Below are 22,544 nucleotides of genomic sequence, written 5' to 3' on the forward strand. Positions count from 1 at the left end.
AAAAAACGCTTGAAAAACGCATAGTGGGCAGAATTTTTAGGGCTGAAGAAAGTAGCTAATAATCTAGACAAACTTGCTGGTAAGTGAAATAATTATAATATACATTACATGTTTCTTCTTTACATATTTTCTTCTTGGACGCTCTAATGTTTTGGCTTGCTAACTCAGTGGCCCCACTTAATCATTGCCTTTGCGCCTGTTTTTTGTCTAGTTTTGTGTGTTTTATGCTTTTTTTGGGTTTGCACCCAGTTCATTATTCAATTTGTGCCTTCTTTGAAGCCTGTTTTTTTCCACATTGTGATATTTTCCCCTAATTCATCTACTATGACTTTTTAAAAAGTTGCAAAATCCGCCAGTGTATTTTTTACTATGCCAAAATTTGGCACAACTTTTGTGCCTTATGGTGGCAACGAGCAATTTTTGGCACTAAAAGTCACACAAACCATTTTGATGACTTTGGCACCAAAAAAGGCAATGAATACCAATGGACAAAAAAGGAAAATTAAAATTAATTTAAAAAAACGCAAATGATGGATCGGGGCCATTGTTTTGACTGTTTAGGTGTTACAAATACAAAATAGATTGAAAGGGTCATTATACACTGCTCAAAAAAATAGAGGGAACACTCAAATAACACATCCTAGATCTGAATGAATGAAATATTCTCATTGAATACTTTGTTCTGTACAAAGTTGAACGTGCTGACAACAAAATCACACAAAAATCATCAATGGAAATCAAATTTATTAACCAAGGGTGGCCTGGATTTGGAGTCACCCCCAAAATTAAAGTGGAAAAACACGCTACAGGTTGATCCAACTTTGATGTAATGTCCTTAAAACAAGTCAAAATGAGGCTCAGTATTGTGTGTGGCCTCCACGTGCCTGTATGACCTCCCTACAATGCCTGGGCATGCTCCCGATGAGGTTGCGGATGGTCTCCTGTGGGATCTCCTCCCAGACCTGGACTAAAGCATCCGCCAACTCCTGGACAGCCTGTGGTGCAACATTGGTGGATGGAGCGAAACATGATGTCCCAGATGTACTCAATCGGATTCAGGTCTGGGGAACGGGCAGCCAAGTCCATAGGTTCAATGCCTTCATCTTGCAGGAAATGCTGACATACTCCAGCCACATGAGGTCTGGCATTGTCCTGCATTAGGAGGAACCCAGGGCCAACCGCACCAGCATATGAGCTCATAAGGGGTCTGTACCTAATGGCAGTCAGGCTACCTCTGGAGAGCACATGTAGGGCTGTGCGGCCCTCCAAAGAAATGCCACCCCACACCATTACTGACCCACTGCCAAACCGGTCATGCTGAAGGATGTTGCAGGCAGCAGATCGGTCTCCACGGTGCCTCCAGACTCTGTCACGTTTGTCACATGTGCTCAGTGTGAACCTGCTTTCATGTGTGAAGAGCACAGGGCGCCAGTGGTGACTTTGCCAACCCTGGTGTTCTGTGGCAAATGCCAATCGTCCTGCACGGTGTTGGGCTGTGAGCACAACCCCCATCTGTGGACGTCGGGCACTCATACCACCCTCAAGGAGTTGGTTTCTAACCGTTTGTGCAGACACATGCACATTTGTGGCCAGCTGGAGGTCATGTTGCAGGGCTCTGGCAGTGCTCTTCCTGTTCCTCCTTGCACAAAGACGGAGGTAGCGGTCTTGCTGCTGGGTTGTTGCCCTCCTATGGCCCCCTCCACGTTTCCTGGTGTACTGGCCTGTCTCCTGGTAGCGCCTCCAGCCTCCGGACACTACGCTGACAGACACAGCAAACCTTCTTGCCACAGCTCACATTGATGTGCCATCCTGGAGGAGCTGCACTACCTGAGCTACTTCTGTGGGTTGTAGAGTCCATCTCTTGCTACTGACTCGCCCCCTGGGCCATGGGGCACTCGGATCCGGGCAATAGGGAGCGATGGGAGTAGTAGTGGCAACCCGGTTCCGTGGCTCAGGGTGGTCAGGCCAATGGTAGTCCGTTATATTGATTATTAATTATGTCCGACTACGCCACCCGTGGATTGCGGTTATTAGGAACCGCCGCTGCATGCAGACCGCTGGGGCTGATGAGGTGTGCAGCTAGGGTAGTGTGACTCCCCACGGGAAGAGTGCGGCCCCAGGGCAGTATAGTGGATGGTGGGAGTGATGGTAGTGGGAGTTCCAGTGCTGGTAGTGCTGGAGGAGCAAGGAGCACACAGACAACAGGTTGCAGTCCAGGGTCTTTACTTAAACAGGTAAACTGACCCACAAACAGTCCCAGCTAGGAGGGGACCTGGATGTCTGAGAGCAACGGGGAAATTGGCCCTGGTCAGGGTGAGGGTGTAGGCCTACCGTGCTTTCTGTGCTCCTTCTGGCTATCTCCTCTTTATAAGGTAACAGCCCACGTTTCCAAGCTTTCCGTGTATTCTCGCCTGTATGGCCTGCGACGTGGGTTCCTTTCTGCTCCCAGCCTTGTACGGCTTTACTGGTCCCTTCGGTTGTGGCAGGGCCTCCAGGCTTCTTAGGCCAAGGAATGTACAGTCCCTTGCGGACTGGTTCTCTGCTGGGGGATGTGGAATCCTTCCAGCCTCAGACAGTCTGGTAAAGTTAAGTCTTTTCTCTGCCAAGACAGGCTCTCTTCGCCTCTTGTCTCTGGCTTGTGGCTCTCTCCTACTGCCACACTTCCTCTTAGGTGCAATCAACTGTCTGTCCCTGCTCCACTCTGGGACACGTCTCAAAGCTGAGACAGGCAATCCAGTTCTCCCTAACCCTGTCCCCAGTACCAGCTTTTATAGGGGCAGCCAGCTCCCCCTACTGGCCTGAGACAGGAGGCATTGCATGCTAATGTTCCCCTGACCAGAGAACCTCCCCCTTGCTCTCAGACACAGCTTTATTTACACTTGTGGCATCCAGGTAGGGTGACACACTACCATAAGTGTGAAAGCACAACCAACATTCAAAAGTGACCAAAACATCAGCCAAAAAGCATTGGTACTGAGATGTGGTCTGTGGTCCCCACCTGCAGAACCACTCCTTTATTGAGGGTGTCTTGATAATTGCCAATAATTTCCATCTACAGTGGTGGCCAAAAGTATTGGCACCCCTGCAATTCTGTCAGATAATACTCAGTTTCTTCCTGAAAATGATTGCAATCACAAATTCTTTGGTATTATTATCTTCATTTAATTTGTCTTCAATAAAAAAACACAAAAAAAAATTGTCCTAAAGCCAAATTGGATATAATTCCACACCAAACCTAAAAAAGGGGGTGGACAAAAGTATTGGCACTGTTTGAAAAATCATGTGATGCTTCTCTAATTCGTGTAATTAACAGCACCTTTAACTTACCTGTGGCACCTAACAGGTGTTGGCAATAACTAAATCACACTTGCAGCCAGTTAACATGGATTAAAGTTGACTCAACCTCTGTCCTGTGTCCTTGTGTGTACCATATTGAGCATGGAGAAAAGAAAGAAGACCAAAGAACTGTCTGAGGACTTGAGAAACCAAATTGTGAGGAAGCATGAGAAATCTCAAGGCTACAAGTCCATCTCCAAAGACCTGAATGTTCCTGTGTCTTCCGTGCGCAGTGTCATCAAGAAGTTTAAAGCCCATGGCACTGTGGCTAACCTCCCTAGATGTGGACGGAAAAGAAAAATAGACGAGAGATTTCAACACAAGATTGTGCGGATGGTGGATAAAGAACCTTGACTAACATCCAAACAAGTTCAAGCTGCCCTGCAGTCCGAGGGTACAACCCGTACTATCCGTCGGCGTCTGAATGAAAAGGGACTGTATGGTAGGATACCCAGGAAGACCCCACTTCTTACCCCGAGACATAAAAAAGCCAGGCTGGAGTTTGCCAAAACTTACCTGAGAAAGCCTAAAACGTTTTGGAAGAATGTTCTCTGGTCAGATGAGACAAAAGCAGAGCTTTTTGGGAAAAAGCATCAACATAGAGTGTACAGGAAAAAAAAGAGGCATTCAAAGAAAAGAACACGGTCCTTACAGTCAAACATGGCGGAGGTTCCCTGATGATTTGGGGTTGCTTTGCTGCCTCTGGCACTGGACTGCTTGACCGTTTGCATGGCATTATGAAGTCTGAAGACTACCAACAAATTGTGCAGCATAATGTAAGGCCCAGTGTGAGAAAGCTGGGTCTCCCTCAGAGGTCATGGGTCTTCCAGCAGGACAATGACCCAAAACACACTTCCAAAAGCACTATAAAATGGTTTGAGAGAAAGCACTGGAGACTTCTAAGGTGGCCAGCAATGAGTCCAGACCTGAATCCCATAGAACACCTGTGGAGAGATCTCAAAATGGCAGTTTGGAGAAGGCAGCCTTCAAATATCAGGGACCTGGAGCAGTTTGCCAAAGAAGAATGGTCTACAATTCCAGCAGAGCATTGTAGGAAACTCATTGATGGTTACCGGAAGCGGTTGTTCGCAGTTATTTTGGCTAAAGGTTGTGCAACCAAGTATTAGGCTGAGGGTGCCACTACTTTTGTCTGGCCCATTTTGGAGTTTTGTGAGAAATGATCAATGATTTGATTTTTGCTTCATTCTCTTTTGTGTTTTTTCCTTGCAAGCAAATTAAATGAAGATAATAAGACCAAAGAATTTGTGATTGCAATCATTTTCAGGAAGAAACTGAGTATTATCTGACAGAATTGCAGGAGTGCCAATACTTTTGGCCACCACTGTATTGTCTATTCCATTTGCACAACAGCATGTGAAATTGATTGTCAATCAGTGTTGCTTCCTAAGTGGACAGTTTGATTTCACAGAAGTTTGATTTACTTGGAGTTATATTCTGTTGTTTAAGTGTTCCCTTTATTTTTTGAGCAGTGTATATAGATATATGTCCAAGAATGTGCAGTTCTCCATCTATATCTGAAATGTGATTCATTATGCAGTAATGCTTTACTTGCAGTAATGTTCTCCGTGTGTGTTGAATGTCTTTAAAAGCCTTAGGACTCATTCAAGTGTCATTTTCTCACATACAATTTCTATCCATGTCTTTCACAGACAGAATTCTTACCTATTATAGGGGCTGTTCACTATAGCTGTATATTTTTGTAGACAGACTCGTCCGCACCAAAATGTGGAGACATGTAAAACTTTGATCCGAGTCATGAATGAAACCGTCAATGCAAATCTTTGGGTAGGTGAAAAAAAATTGAACTGCAGTAGGAAGTCATGTGTGCGCCATCTGTGTGCTGTCCGTTTTTCATTGACTGACTGTCTGATAAGCTTGAGAAACCTCCATCAATTTTTTTCTGAATACGAGAAAAACTGATGAAACTCTGATGGTAGAAATTGGCACATTGATCAAATATTGATGAAAATCTGATCCAAAACATTAATGAAAATCAGTCCATTAATTCAGTAGCATCCCTCACCATAGGTTCCTATTTAAAAAAAAAGTATGCAGTTCATGTATTGCATATGATTTTTACTGGATACTGTTGTTTACAATAGAAAAGACTACAATACTATTCCAAAAAATAGTATCCTGTAAAAAAAGTGTACACAAAATTGTCAGATGTCCCAGTTGTTCAAGAAAAGAAAACAGAAGAGAATGTTAGTTAAAGCGATTTACTGTAAATATATTCTCACCTTGCTTAGTTGTGATCAATCCTGCAATGTCATTTTCCCTGGCCACCAGGCAGATTCCAGGGGACCCCAAATGCTTGGGCCGGTGGCCCCATTTTGCCAGCCACTAGTCCTTTAATTGTTCCATACACTGCAAGCATGCGCACTCAGCATTCTCTATTGAACACTGCGGTAATTTATGCACCAGCCTCACTGTCTCCTATGTGATGTATATACACCAGCCCCACTGTCTCCTACGTGATGTATGAACCAGCCCCACTGTCTCCTATTTAATGTATGCACGAGTTTCACTGTATCATATGTAATGTATATACATCAGCCCCATTGTCTCCTATGTGATGTATGCATCAGCCCCACTGCCTCCTATGTAATGTATATACAGTACAGACCAAAAGTTTGGACACACCTTCTCATTTAAAGATTTTTCTGTATTTTCATGACTATGAAAATTATACATTCACACTGAAGGCATCAAAACTATGAATTAACACATGTGGAATTATATACTTAACAAAAAAGGGTGAAATAACTGAAAATATGTCTTATATTCTAGGTTCTTCAAAGTAGCCACCTTTTGCTTTGATGACTGCTTTGCACACTCTTGGCATTCTCTTGATGAGCTTCAATAGGTAGTCACCGGAAATGGTTTTCACTTCACAGGTGTGCCCTGTCAGGTTTAATAAGAGGGATTTCTTGCCTTATAAATGGGTTTGGGACCATCAGTTGTGTTGTGCAGAAGTCTGGTGGATACACAGCTGATAGTCCTACTGAATAGACTGTTAGAATTTGTATTATGGCAAGAAAAAAGCAGCTAAGTAAAGAAAAACGAGTGGCCATCATTACTTTAAGAAATGAAGGTCAGTCAGTGCAAAAAAATGGGAAAACTTTGAAAGTGTCCCCAAGTGCAGTTGCAAAAACCATCAAGCGCTACAAAGAAACTGGCTCACATGAGGACCGCCCCAGGAAAGGAAGACCAAGAGTCACCTCTGCTTCTGAGGCTAAGTTTATCTGAGTCACCAGCCTCAGAAATCGCAGGTTAACAGCAGCTCAGATTAGAGACCAGGTCAATGCCACACAGAGTTCTAGCAGCAGACACATCTCTTCAACAACTGTTAAGAGGAGACTGTGCAGCAGGCCTTCATGGTAAAATAGCTGCTAGGAAACCACTGCTAAGGACAGGCAACAAGCAGAAGAGACTTGTTTAGGCTAAAGAACACAAGGAATGGACATTAGACCAGTGGAAATCTGTGCTTTGGTCTGATGAGTCCAAATTTGAGATCTTTGGTTCCAACCACTGTGTCTTTGTGCAACGCAGAAAAGGTGACCGGATGGACTCTACATGCCTGGTTCCCACCGTGAAGCATGGAGGAGGAGGTGTGATGGTGTGGGGGTGCTTTGCTGGTGACACTGTTGGGGATTTATTCAAAATTGAAGGCATACTGAACCAGCATGGCTACCACAGCATCTTGCAGCGGCATGCTATTCCATCCGGTTTGCGTTTAGTTGGACCATCATTTATTTTTCAACAGGACAATGACCCCAAACACACCTCCAGGCTGTGTAAGGGCTATTTGACCAAGGAGGAGAGTGATGGGGTGCTATGCGAGATGACCTGGCCTCCACAGTCACCAGACCTGAACCCAATCGAGATGGTTTGGTGTGAGCTGGAACGCAGAGTGAAGGCAAAAGCATCTCTGGGAACTCCTTCAAGATTGTTGGAAGACCATTTCCGGTGACTACCTATTGAAGCTCATCAAGAGAATGCCAAGAGTGTGCAAAGCAGTCATCAAAGCAAAAGGTGGCTACTTTGAAGAACCTAGAATATAAGACATATTTTCAGTTGTTTCACACTTTTTTGTTAAGTATATAATTCCACATGTGTTAATTCATAGTTTTGATGCCTTCAGTGTGAATGTACAATTTTCATAGTCAAGAAAATACAGAAAAATCTTTAAATGAGAAGGTGTGTCCAAACTTTTGGTCTGTACTGTACACCAGCCCCACTGTCTCCTATGTGATGTATGCATCAGCCCCAATGATTCCTTTGTGATGTATATTCACCAGTTCCACGGTCTCCCATGTAATGTATGCATCAGCCCCAATGTATCCTATGTAATGTATATTCACCAGTCCCACTGTCTCCTATGTGATCTATGTACCTGCCTCACTGTCTCCTATGTCGTGTATATACTCCAGCCTTACAGTCTCCTATGTCATGTATAATCACCAGACCGCACTGTCTCCTACGTCATGTATATACACCAGCCCCACTGTCTCCCATGTAATGTATATTCACCAGCCCCACTGTCTCCTAAGTAATGTACAGTATATACACCAGCCCAAAGTCAACTGCACTCCAGAGCGACGCAAACCTGGAAAAGCTGTTGCAAGTAGCAACATCATCATTACCATCAAACATCACACAGCTCACCAAAGAAAAGCAGCTCCAGTCATCACATTAGGGTTGAGTTAATTTATTGTTTGACCACATATAGGAGGATAAACTTCAAGTTTACAATTTTGTATGGCCCACGACTGATGTTGAATATCGAAATGGCCCTTGGCAGATAAATGGTTATCTACTGCTGATCTAGACAAAACCCAATTTGTCGTCACAGACAGGTCCCGTTATCTAGTACGTTCAGCTGCAAGCCAGGATTTAAAAACCTTCCTTGAGATTCCCTCCGATACCATCATACAGATGAGTCAAAAGGAGCAGCAGTAGCAGTTTGTCCTTGGCAATGGCCACAGAGAGATAAAAATATCACTTTCACTGACCAAGTAGTACCAAGTGTTTTCATCCCCAGAGTAGGGTCTTGGTCAGAAATGAATTAGAACAGCATGTTTCATTAAAAAAATAAAGTTGGTGTTTAAAGAAGCACTCCTCCCATCAAAGTTTTTATCCTCCTAATATAGTGCAGTCATCATATTATATAGCACTGTGTATTTACAATTGTTCATTTTGCCTTTCTACCCAGATAATTCTTCTCTTTTCTCTGCTCTTTGTAGAAAGAGAAAGTGTCTTGTGACTGCAGAAATCATTCCCCTCTTCAGCTCCTGACCCAGCTGCTCTATTCCTCCCCGTGCCAAGAACTTTTGCAGTGATTCAGGAGTCATGCAGGGAAAATTGACCTCCTTTTTCTACATAGAGCTTGGAAGAATTCAGCTAGTCAATTTTTAATCACATGATGTTATAGACTTAATGGAAAAGAGAATAACTATCTGGGTAGAAAGGCAAAATGAGCAATTATAAGTACACAGTGTTACACAATATGATGATTTCAATTTATTAAGAGGATAACATTTTTGATTGGCGTGCGTCTTGAAGAGTGGAGATTCACTTCATCATTATAGTTGTAAAATGCATATTTGTTGTTTATGAATCTATATTCCTGCTAGTTATAATCTATTCTTTTTTAACATTTATTTCTCAGTTCACAGTGAATACCTTCAAGGACACATTTTCAACTCCTATGTGTTATGCAGTGATGCAAGAATAGCAACATCTAAGTAAAGCCTTGCCAATTACTTTGCCATGTTATCAGTCAAGGTTACTGCATTGTAATCCTTGTGGCCTTACATTGTAATCCATGTTGTACTTGGGATTTTACTTGAGTATGTAGAATCTGAGAGCTGAAAGTGTGAACATAAAAAAAACCTGAGCTTGCTGGAAGGAACATCTGGCATACATAGATACTGTGTAGTAGTAGATACAGAGATGACACCAGGTAAAAAAAAACCTATACATATATCTTTGTATTTTACTGGTACATATCAAACAGTCAATGAAATATAATCTTTAAAGTGAGTCTGTCACCCAAAATTTACACCTCAAATTAACCGCATTACCTTGTAGTAGATGTAGCAACAATAAAGAACATTCTATTAGTTTTAAATCTGTTACTTCGTTGCCACAAAAAAAATAACTTTTTGTTATATGCAAATGAGGGTGGTCAGTGCCTAAAGTTCTTGTTCCTCAATTTCACCTACTTATTTCGATTGCTGACAGTCCTTCTATGTTGATTCACAGAAGGTAAACCTCTGTTACTTGTGCACTGTAAGAATGAGAAGACATATCATTCTCTCCTCACTGCTGACATCACTCAACTCCTCTACTATCCCGCAAGTGCAGGAGTGAGCACACACATCACTCTCTCCTCACTGCTGACATCACTCACTATACAGCTATACAAGACCGCATCAAGGTCTTCACAGGCAACTATTAGGGTACATGCCCACGTCTTTAAATTCGGGCCAACCCACCAAGTTTTTCAGTCAGAAGATGCTTCAGGAAAATATCAACAGTATTTTTTTTCGTTAAATGTCTAACTCGTTTTTATGCGGTGACTCTGCAGCATATCAGTGCTGAGCTGACTGACAGTCAATGTGCCACAGTATGCTTACATCCGCTGCTCACTGTGTACTGAACAGTGACTGAAGCCTTGCCAGCTCTATGACTGAAAGCCAGAGGCTGCCAGGAGGAATAAAGTTAATTTCCTTCCAGTAGCCAGGCTTTCAGTATGGCGGCTAGACAGCGTTGGAACACTATTAACCTGCAGATTAACCCCATAACTGCAGTTTAACAGCATTTGGAGACATGATAGGTTCCATCTAATGAGGAATGTACCCAACTAAGAGGCAACTAATTCATTAAGAGGTACATGCTACTTCAATTTCTATAAACAAACAATTAGGCACCCCTGAAAAATGTTGTGTGACACCCCTAGAAATGTTGGGGACTGGAGTAAAATTAGCATAGCTTTTCATAAATTAGCCATGCAGTGGCTCCGCCCATTTTGGCAAAACTAGCCAGGACTGATGAGATAACTACCAAAAATCGCACAATTTTTATGTGAATTCCAAGTAGTGCAAAAAAGTTGTGAATTATTAAGGTTTTATACCAAAATGGTTCCCTTTAAAAATGCTCAGAGAAATTATCTAGTCATATGACATTGATGACATACCCATTGCATAGGTCATTGTGATGAACCTGTAGCCGCCATCTTGGTAATGATAAATCATATCCAGGGATGGCCACACTTCAGCAGCCCCCACCCTTGGGACCTTCTGTTAAAACGTCAACTAGATAGTTTCCCCCCATCCAGGCTCCTGTAAGATAAGAAGCCTACTTAACACTTGAATGCTAGGAGCTTCAAAGACTTCGAGAGGAAACACAGCCAGCAGGGGGGGGTGCTTCGTCTATCTGTACCTGACCATTTGTCCCATAGGACTAGTTTCTTTGTCTGTCACAAGCATGGAGGCATAAGATATAGAAACATGAATAGTACACGCATGTTGCGTGGGATGGGCCAATAAAAAAATATCACGGCGTCCCGGAGCCATTGCGCACACAAGCCTCCGCGGTAGACGTTTGTACGTGCTCTGGAAGCCAAGATATAGCGCGGAGCCATTCCTGAGGACCGTATGGTATCATAATTGATATCAAAAGGTCGGTTACGGCGGCCCGAATCCATGGGAACCCCTGGGGGTATCATGAGACCATCCCAGAAGAAGTTATTGGGTTCCATAGAATTTGGGCTTCTGATCGAAGTTAGACCTGAGGGTGGAGACTGAGCCAGCTGACCTCACCAGCAGTGGGCGGGACGGGGCAGGTAAGATAGCAGGACAGACAAGAGACAAGTCAGTTGTTGACCCAAGAGTGGTGTGCTGAACATCTGAGCACCAGCTGAGGCCACCAAGGGGAGGAGCAGTTTGACCATGCGGTGGTAGGCCTCAGCCTGTAACAAAGAACCGTGCCTGCGACCGCAGAATCCTCTCCCTGCGTCACAAGAAAATCAAGAAACCGGTAACTGATATGCTGTGGTGATTCTGTGTGTTGTATTCCATTGTTGTATAGTTTAGCCTGACCTTATACCTGTGTATATTTAGTTGTATATCGTGTATCTAGTGTATTATTATAATCAATTACCTCAAGTAATTGTGGGCCCGCCTTTTATTCTGCATAACGAACGCACGTCCGTGTGAGCTCGGCTCAAGCCAAAAACGCTACCCAGGGTTGGTTCCTGACCCGATATAGGCCCATGCTGAACATCTGAGCACCAGCTGAGGCCACCAAGGGGAGGAGCAGTTTGACCATGCGGTGGTAGGCCTCAGCCTGTAACAAAGAACCGTGCCTGCGACCGCAGAATCCTCTCCCTGCGTCACAAGAAAATCAAGAAACCGGTAACTGATATGCTGTGGTGATTCTGTGTGTTGTATTCCATTGTTGTATAGTTTAGCCTGACCTTATACCTGTGTATATTTAGTTGTATATCGTGTATCTAGTGTATTATTATAATCAATTACCTCAAGTAATTGTGGGCCCGCCTTTTATTCTGCATAACGAACGCACGTCCGTGTGAGCTCGGCTCAAGCCAAAAACGCTACCCAGGGTTGGTTCCTGACCCGATATAGGCCCATTCACGGACTGGGCGTATATCTAAAATAGGGACTGGTGGCAGCATACCAACTGGGGATTGGGGAAGGCTGGTAGTGACGGTCGGAGGTTCAGATATATATATTCCTGGCGCGGCCAAGGAAGATATATATACCGCCCTCACTACAGAGGGCCCCGATACCCAGTAGGTTACAGGACAGTCTCCCTGGCGACCGCTTATCCTAGGTGCAGTTCCTTGACTGACCTGAGGCTAAGAGGGCGCTAGCGAGTTGTGCTGTGTAGTGACGTTACGGTTTAGTGACGTTGAAGGGATAACACACTACCGTGTTCCCTGCGCTGGTTGCAGCTACCTGGCACTACTTTCTCTAGGTGCAGTACCTTGACTGACCTGAGAGGTAAGGGGGCGCCAGAGAGCTGCACCCACCGGCCGGCTTTCATCACATTGGTGGCAGCGGTGGGATTGCAGAATAATAGTGTTGTGGGACCCCTACTCCCAGGCACTAAAGACTGCCAGTGGTAACTTCCACTGCTGGAGTCTTAAGGTCAGCCCAACGTTAGACGGTCAGGCTAAAAGTATAACAAGGTGTGTGCAAACTCAGGGTTGCAGCGGTGTCGGTTACCAAGATGGCAGACGGCACCAGGAGCAAGACCCTGCAGGAGGCTAATGCTACGGTCCGTGTGGCAGGAGGGGAGGACATTGTTACTCATGGCGAGGAGGAGTCCAGCCCGGGCACCTCAGGGAGCCAGTCCCCAGTATACGGTCCCGCAGTGGGCTGCCCACCACCTACCCAGCCCAGCCTGTCCAGATCGCAAGCCCTTTTACAAGCGGCTATGGCAAGTCTCCAGTCTCATGGCGATGCCGTCTACAAAACCCTCCTGGCAGCATCAGAGAAGGCAGCGGAGGAGGAGCGCGAAGCTGCAGAGCGCCGGGAGGCTGCGGAGCGTGAAGCTGCAGAGCGCCGGGAGGCTGCGGAGCGTGCAGAGCGAGCTGCGGAGCGCCAGCACCAACTGGACCTGGCCCAGCGGGGGCTTCCGCTAGAGCAACCAACCCATCAGGAGACCAAGTCGTCCAAAGTCCGAGCTGAGGACTTCCCTCTACTGGAGAAGGATGGGGACCTGGACTCCTTTCTGGTGGCATTTGAACGGACCTGTCTTCAGCACCATCTGGCCCGGGATCAGTGGGCCAGATACCTGACCCCCCGTTTGAGGGGTAAGTCCCTGGATGCCTTGGGGGACTTACCTGCCGGGGAGGTACAGAACTACGACTGCATCAAGCGGGCCCTGATCCGGCAGTACAACCTCACTCCCGAGTCGTACCGCCAGAAGTTCCGGAGCCTGCTGCGTGGCCCCAAGGACACCTGGACCGATCATATGCGGGCGCTGTTGAGAGCCGCAGAGCACTGGACCTCGGGTCTAGCGCTTACTACCCGCCAGGAGGTCCAGGAACTGTTCGTCACGGAGCAGTTTTTGTGGAACTGCCCAGAGGACCTCCGACAGTTCCTCCGTGACCGAAAACCAACAGGGGCTTCTGCTACAGCCGCCCTGGCAGACGAGTATGCCAATAACAGGGCGCCTGAGCTGAAGAAGACTGCCAGCAGCACCTGGAGAGGGGGTAAGCCCAGTCATGCCCCTGTTTCCCCGGCCCCTAGAACACAAGGGGTGTATCCCCCTGTTGCCCTCTCCAGGCAAGGACCAGACGTAAGACGTTGTCATCTATGCAACAAACCAGGACACTTTAGGGCTGAGTGTCCCCAGCGCCAAAAGACCCCATCCCAGTCCCAGAGAGCGCCCAATGTTTTGTGTGTGGGAGGGGGTGGTGGTAGGTCCCTGGACAACATCCAACCCGTCACCATAGGCCGTTCTGCGGTCATGGGACTGCGGGACACGGGCGCTGAACGAACACTGGTACGGCCTGAGGTGGTGTCCCCCCAGGACTTGGTACCAGGAAAGACTCTTTCCGTCTCCGGGGTTGGAGGCGTGGAGCCGGTCCTTCCCGTTGCCATGGTGTATTTGGACTGGGGTGCCGGGAGGGGGATGCGGGAGGTGGGAGTAACGCCAAATATTCCCGCAAATGTTTTATTAGGGACCGACTTGGGGCGTCTAGTATCGCAGTATGTACCCTCTGAACCCCCAAGTTCGGCCCCCCAAGAGTGTATTGATTTGTCTGCTGCTAATGCCAACCATGTTGTATGTAGTGTGTGTCCTGCTGAGGAGGAGGGAGTGAAACCTGAGGGTAACACCTGCACAGACACAACACAAACAGGGTTAGTGAAAGCAGGTGGGGAGTGTGGGGATGCCCGCAGAGGTGCTCAGCCGGCGTGCCGTGACCTCTTGTCCTCCGGTGAGGGAGGGGGCGGGCAGGATTCTGTAGAGGGAAGCTCAGGGATGGAGAGGGGGGCAGCTACCGGCAGTGTAGGGCTCCCAGGGGTATCCAGGCTGCTGAGTATAGGCCCACTGCAGGGGGAGGAACAGGCCATGGGAGGTGGGGGTGTCCCAAGAGAGGAGCCGCCAGGTAAGACCCCAGGGCAGGAGTTCCCCACATCCGAGATGTCCAAAGGCCTAGGAAGCCTGCCTGATCGGGCGGCTTGGGCAGAAACAGAGGGGAAGCAGGCACTACCCACGGTCACAGCGGTCATAGCCGCTGTCACCAGGAGTGGGAGCGCCGGAGCCCAAGGAGCCTTGCAGAGGTCCGACGGCTTCCCCACTTCTGACCAAGTGTCTGCCGGGTCAGACAGCGGCCAGGTGACATGCCCGGAGGGGCTGACGGAGGATGTGGCAGTTTCGTCGATTCTGGCCACATCAAGTCAGGAATTTCAGGCTGCGTTGGAAGCAGACGACAGCCTGAAAGCTCTCAAGGAACAGGCGGCACAGCCTCCCATGGAGTCAGACTGCGAGCGTGTGGTCTGGGACCAGGGACGGCTGTACCGGGTAACGGTCCAGCAGGGTTCACCGGAGGCGTGGCCCAGGGACCGACAGTTAGTGGTACCCTATCCGTTCAGGGCGGAATTGTTGCGGATCGCACACGAGATTCCGATGGCCGGACACCTAGGGATCGCTAAAACCAAGGCCAGGATAGCTCAGCATTTCTACTGGCCTGGGATGGGAGCCGCGGTGGGTGCCTACTGCCGTTCGTGTGACACCTGTCAGAGGGTGGGGAAGGCGGGGCCGCGCCCCAAAGCCCCACTGGTAACTCTGCCAATCATCGAAGAGCCTTTCTCGAGGGTCGCTGTGGATCTTATTGGACCTCTGTCCACTCCCAGCCACTCCGGGAAATGCTTCATACTCACGGTAGTGGACTATGCCACCCGGTACCCGGAAGCGGTAGCTTTGTCGTCCATTCGGGCCGACAAGGTGGCTACCGCCTTACTGGAGATCTTCTCCAGAGTGGGTTTCCCCCAAGAAATGCTCACCGACCGAGGGACCCAGTTCATGTCGCGGCTGATGGAGTCCCTCTGTAAGCAAATGCAGGTGCAACATCTGGTGGCCAGCCCGTATCACCCACAGACTAATGGCCTGTGTGAGCGGTTCAATGGCACCTTAAAGCAGATGCTTAAGATGTTGGTCGACTCCCACGGGAGAGACTGGGAGCGTTACCTCCCACACCTCCTATTTGCTTACCGGGAGGTTCCGCAGGCCTCAACGGGGTTCTCCCCCTTTGAGCTCCTGTACGGGCGACGGGTACGGGGCCCCCTGGCTCTGGTGAAGGAAGCATGGGAAGGGGATTTGGCCACCCCCGAGGTGTCGGTCATCGAGTATGTCGTGCGCCACCGGGACAGGATGATGGCCTTGGCAAAGCTGGTGCAGGACAATATGGCCCAGGCCCAGGCCGACCAGAAGCGGTGGTACGACCAGAATGCTTGTGAGAGGACCTACCAGGTGGGTCAAAAGGTGTGGGTACTGGTCCCCGTACCACAGAACAAGCTTCAGGCAGCCTGGGAAGGTCCCTACTTCGTGCACCAGAAACTCAATGCCGTCACCTATCTGGTCACCCTGGATCACGCCCGTGGAAGGAGGAAGGCCTTCCACGTGAACATGATGAAGGCTCATCATGAGCGGGAAGCGACTGCCCACCCAGTGTGCAATCTTCCCGAGGAAGGAGAGGTAGAAACCCTCCTGGATCTGCTCACCCAAGCCAAGGCGGGTGGGTCCATCGAGGATGTGGGGGTTGGCCACCAGCTCACGGAGGACCAACGGTCCCAGCTGGGGACCACCCTGCACCCCTTCCGGGGGCTGTTCAGCAGCCTGCCCGGAAGGACTGAGATGGCTGTCCACGACGTGGACACTGGCGATCACCCGCCGATCCGGCGTTCAGCATATCGGGTCTCTTTCGAGGTGCAGGGAAACATGCGCCAAGAGATAGACGAGATGCTGAAGCTGGGGGTGATCCAGGCATCCAGCAGCGCGTGGGCCTCGCCTGTAGTCCTCGTACCAAAGAAGGACCGAACTACACGGTTCTGCGTGGACTACCGGGGGCTCAACGCTGTAACGGTCACCGATGCGTTCCCCATACCACGCATCGATGACCTGCTCGATCGGATGGCCGGGGCTAAGTACCTGACCATCATGGATCTGAGCCGGGGGTACTGGCAGATTCCTCTGACCCCCGCGGCAAGGGAACGCTCTGCCTTTATCACCCCTTTTGGACTGTACGAGTCCACAGTGATGCCATTCGGCATGAAGAATGCCCCTGCCACTTTTCAGCGGATGGTCAATACGCTGCTTGAGGGACTTGAAGGGTACGCGGCTGCGTACTTGGACGATATTGCAGTCTTCAGTCCCACTTGGGAGGATCACCTAGAGCACCTGCGGCAGGTGCTCGGTCGGATCCACCGGGCAGGCTTGACCATCAAGCCGGAAAAGTGCCAGCTGGGCATGAGTGAGGTCCTCTACCTGGGTCACCGGGTAGGCGGGGGGGTTCTGAAGCCAGAACCGGGGAAAGTGGATGCCATCGCATCCTGGCCCACTCCTAGGACCAAAAAGCAGGTGATGTCCTTCTTGGGGACCGCCGGGTACTATAGGAGGTTCGTCCCACACTATAGCACCCTGGCCAAGCCCCTGACGGACCTCACCAAGAAGAAGCTGCCCGTCGCAGTCGACTGGACAGTCGCCTGCGAGACAGCTTTCGGGGCACTCAAGGCCGCCCTAAGTAGCTCCCCTGTACTGCAAGCTGCCGACTTCGACCGGCCGTTTGTGGTACAGACCGACGCCAGTGACTTTGGCCTCGGTGCTGTGCTAAGTCAGGTCAACACGACAGGCCAGGAACATCCTGTCTTGTACCTGAGCAGGAAGCTACTGCCCCGGGAGGTGGCTTACTCCACGGTGGAAAAAGAATGCCTGGCAATTGTATGGGCCCTGCAGCGTCTGCAGCCCTACTTGTACGGGAGCCATTTCACCGTGGAGACGGACCACAACCCCCTCAGCTGGTTACACACGGTCTCTGGGTCGAATGGCAGGTTGCTACGCTGGAGCCTCGCTCTCCAGCAGTACCACTTCTCCATTCGCCACAGAAGAGGCCGTGACCACGGTAACGCTGACGGGTTATCCCGGCAAGGGGAGGGTGCAGAAGGACGCACGGGGGAACACAGGAATGTGCTACCCCCTCGCGCCCTCGTATAGGGGGAGGTGTGATGAACCTGTAGCCGCCATCTTGGTAATGATAAATCATATCCAGGGATGGCCACACTTCAGCAGCCCCCACCCTTGGGACCTTCTGTTAAAACGTCAACTAGATAGTTTCCCCCCATCCAGATTCCTGTAAGATAAGAAGCCTACTTAACACTTGAATGCTAGGAGCTTCAAAGACTTCGAGAGGAAACACAGCCAGCAGGGGGGGGTGCTTCGTCTATCTGTACCTGACCATTTGTCCCATAGGACTAGTTTCTTTGTCTGTCACAAGCATGGAGGCATAAGATATAGAAACATGAATAGTACACGCATGTTGCGTGGGATGGGCCAATAAAAAAATATCACGGCGTCCCGGAGCCATTGCGCACACAAGCCTCCGCGGTAGACGTTTGTACGTGCTCTGGAAGCCAAGATATAGCGCGGAGCCATTCCTGAGGACCGTATGGTATCATAATTGATATCAAAAGGTCGGTTACGGCGGCCCGAATCCATGGGAACCCCTGGGGGTATCATGAGACCATCCCAGAAGAAGTTATTGGGTTCCATAGAATTTGGGCTTCTGATCGAAGTTAGACCTGAGGGTGGAGACTGAGCCAGCTGACCTCACCAGCAGTGGGCGGGACGGGGCAGGTAAGATAGCAGGACAGACAAGAGACAAGTCAGTTGTTGACCCAAGAGTGGTGTGCTGAACATCTGAGCACCAGCTGAGGCCACCAAGGGGAGGAGCAGTTTGACCATGCGGTGGTAGGCCTCAGCCTGTAACAAAGAACCGTGCCTGCGACCGCAGAATCCTCTCCCTGCGTCACAAGAAAATCAAGAAACCGGTAACTGATATGCTGTGGTGATTCTGTGTGTTGTATTCCATTGTTGTATAGTTTAGCCTGACCTTATACCTGTGTATATTTAGTTGTATATCGTGTATCTAGTGTATTATTATAATCAATTACCTCAAGTAATTGTGGGCCCGCCTTTTATTCTGCATAACGAACGCACGTCCGTGTGAGCTCGGCTCAAGCCAAAAACGCTACCCAGGGTTGGTTCCTGACCCGATATAGGCCCATTCACGGACTGGGCGTATATCTAAAATAGGGACTGGTGGCAGCATACCAACTGGGGATTGGGGAAGGCTGGTAGTGACAGTCGGAGGTTCAGATATATATATTCCTGGCGCGGCCAAGGAAGATATATATACCGCCCTCACTACAGAGGGCCCCGATACCCAGTAGGTTACAGGACAGTCTCCCTGGCGACCGCTTATCCTAGGTGCAGTTCCTTGACTGACCTGAGGCTAAGAGGGCGCTAGCGAGTTGTGCTGTGTAGTGACGTTACGGTTTAGTGACGTTGAAGGGATAACACACTACCGTGTTCCCTGCGCTGGTTGCAGCTACCTGGCACTACTTTCTCTAGGTGCAGTACCTTGACTGACCTGAGAGGTAAGGGGGCGCCAGAGAGCTGCACCCACCGGCCGGCTTTCATCACAGTCATCAATATCAGATTGATGGGGGTCTGATACTTACCCCCCCCCCCACTAATCAGATGTTATCAACCACTGCCAATTACTGCACTTTAGCTCAATTTCAAGAGAGTTGATAACAGCTGATTATTGGGAGTTCCAGGTGTCATACCCCACCAATCTGATATTGATGACCTATTCTAAAGAGCTATCCTATTGATAGGTCATGAATTTCATATGACCGGACAACCCTTTTAAGGGTTACTCCTAAAATAGTAAGTTATCCAGTATTTTTGGGATAGGGAATAACTTAATGACTGCTGATGGTCCAATCTGTGAGACACCCAATGATCCCAAGAATAGGGCTTAGGATACTGGGAATTAGGCCCTGCATCTTGAATTGAGCGGCGGTGTGTATGCTCGACTTATGCTCCATTCATTGTCTACGGTACTGCAGTCAAGTGTATCCAGCCGTCCCATAAACAATGAAAAATGCTCAAACCAGAGATCTGACATCTCATTTGCCCCAATATACAGTGACGCATGAATAGTGTTCCCAACTACAGTTCCCTCAGCTTCGCAAAGCAATTATAAGAAGTGAGATGACTATTCTTCATGGGTTTTCCGCTCTGAAGAAGCTCTATACTTTATAATAAATGTTAATAAGAAGGCTCAAAAAAGCCCAGATGAAAGAAATGAAATGACGGACTAAGAGTACCAAATATATCTAGTTATCATCTGGCATCCTTGATAAAATAAAGCTTTCATTGGATTACCCCAAACTCAACCTCTAGTTGGTCACTATTCGAAAAATCAATCAACAAGAATATTTTGTTAAAAAACCTCATTCTAGCCCATTTACTAGACAATAACTTTCCCCTTTCAAACTCCCAGACTATGGTTGCCTCAATCTATGCTTGGAAATCACTATTTTAATCACTAAATCTATCCCCATCCGGATTTGAAAAAAAAACATACCAATTGAAGTCTTGGAAATAATCATCTCCCATCTCAATCTAAAACCCTGGAAAGAGAAGGGTATAAAATATATCTCAGATTTATTCCTTGAGGATACGAATTTATCTCCATTTTATCTTCTTCATGAAAAATTCAAACTTGATGACATAGATTTTGTCTCATACCTTGATGTTAAAAGGTACAATACTAACTTTAATAAAAAGAATTTTCAGAAGGTACCAATCCCAACAAAGATCTCCACTTTACTCAGAGAACCCCATAACTCCTCCATTTGGAGTACTAGAAACCTTTATAAACACCTTAATAATGACCTAGAATTAACCAAAACCAACAATATAAATAATTGGGAGAAAGATCTTAAAAATAACTTTTTAATAGAGGACTAGGAAAAAGCTTTAAAAATGTCATATAAGTTGAATCTTTGCACTACTCTCCACGACACATGCTACAAATTACTAACCAGATGGTACCTCACCCCTCAAAGAATACATAAAATGTCTTCATCTCACTCTGCCCTTTTCTGGAGAGAATGTGGCTCCAATGGACACTTGAAACATCTATTCCGGGACTGTATAAATGTCAAAAGTCTTTGGGGGAAAATGGAATCTTTAATTCATGATATCATTGGTAGTCATCTTACACTAACTCCACAACTAGCATTACTCTCTTTGGGCATAGATAATCTTTTAAAAGACCATCAGTATATTGTCTGTCATATACTGTACTTATTACTACCAACCATCTGATAGCTACCTTTTGGAAGTGCAAAGATCCGCCTACAATAGAAGATATTATTGAAAGAATTGTGGCCCATAACATTTATGAACATAACTACTCTCTTAAAAACGATAATATTGCAAAATATAAAAAAAATAGTTCTCTCTGGAATAGAAAATTTTGGGACAACTTTGATCTAATTGTCTAGCAGTACCACCTCTCAGGCAGTAGACAACCTTATAGGTGTCATATAAACATCATAATTTAGTTGTATTTTTTAGTATAATATTTACCGGTCAATTGTTCCACCATTAAGTAGTTGACTCCCCTTTTCTTCTACCACTCTTTGCATGTTTTCTTGTTTCCTTCCCCCATCCCGCCTCACCTAACCATGTTATTTTGTTCATACCTTTATCCCAGCCACCTAGACTTCTTTTTCCTACCTTCCCAACCCTGTTATTTTATAGTTAATAATAATTTTTAACAGTTATATTTGAAAATCTATTTTGTTACTGTTAAACCCAATAAAAATAATTGAAAACAAAAGAGTCCAGATAACTCCGGGCATCTTTTTGAGTATTTTGGCATGAAAAACGCTAACAGTTTCTTCACTGTTGAATGGAGTTATAAAAGAATTTCAGAAAATGGCAGTAAAAAAGATGGCTGAAACATGCTGGAAAAAACGCGGTCAACCATGTTGAATAAGTGCTCACTAAGCAACAACAAAAAAATGCAAAAAAAGACAATGGCGTTTCCTGAACCATCTTCCAATTGAAAAACTCAGTGGGTTAACATGTATGAAAAAAGATGCCATTTGCACATACCCCAAGATTACATTACATCAGGTTTCCATAGTTTTTGACGGCATGAATTCTGTAGTCTGTTCTCTCTTTGAAATGGATCAGAATTGATAAATCATATCTAAATTGAATCATAAAACCAGAAGCCAAAACAGAAGTCTGAGCTTTATACTTTTCGTCCAATTGTAAAGTCAATTCATAAAGCAGTACCTGTAGTTACACTAATATATGAATTATACTTTATAAACAAATACACTTTTAAGACTTACTAGATACTAAATATATATTCCTAGCTTATATATCTACGGCATAGCCACAGAATATATCACAAGTGAGTAAAGGTACATTTACACTGCATGGTAATTGGGAACAAGCGGTCCTTGTAATGTTTGTTGTACTGTCTAGACAGGCTGACAATCTCCTGACAAATAAGCAAAATATTTGTTCATCAGGGAAAATGACCCATTGGTTTGACCAAAAGATCATCGTTCTTGAAAGTACATTGTCCTTTGCAAACAATACCTGTGCTGCTGAGAACAATGGCAGCCTATGCTCACTTATTGATGTATCACTGATTGTTCTGTGCGCATCTGAAGCATGGTCTGCCTGTGCAAACAGGATACAAAATGACCAATGACTGGAAAACATGTTACCAATTAGTGGTTGTTTAAAGGAAACCTGTCATGTCAAAAACTCTATAAACCTGTATATGTAGGGTGGAAGGTATGGCTGCCAAGAGCAAATTAACTTTATTCCTCCAAGCAGCCTCCAGCTTTCAGTCATAGAGGCGTGCCCAGCACAGCTTTAGTCACTGCTCAATACACAGTGAGCGGCAGCTGTAAGTACACCCAGGCACTGACTGACAGCCGGCTTTTCACTGCTGAGCTGGCTGTCAGTCAGTGTCAGGTTGTGGTTACAGCCTCTGCTCACTATGTACTGAGCGGTGATGAAACCGTGCCGGCCGCGCCTCTATGACTGAA

This window comes from Phyllobates terribilis, unplaced genomic scaffold (genome assembly GCF_046119375.1).
Source record: "Phyllobates terribilis strain yellow unplaced genomic scaffold, ASM4611937v1 Scaffold_11__3_contigs__length_659146591, whole genome shotgun sequence".
NCBI lineage: Eukaryota > Metazoa > Chordata > Amphibia > Anura > Dendrobatidae > Phyllobates > Phyllobates terribilis.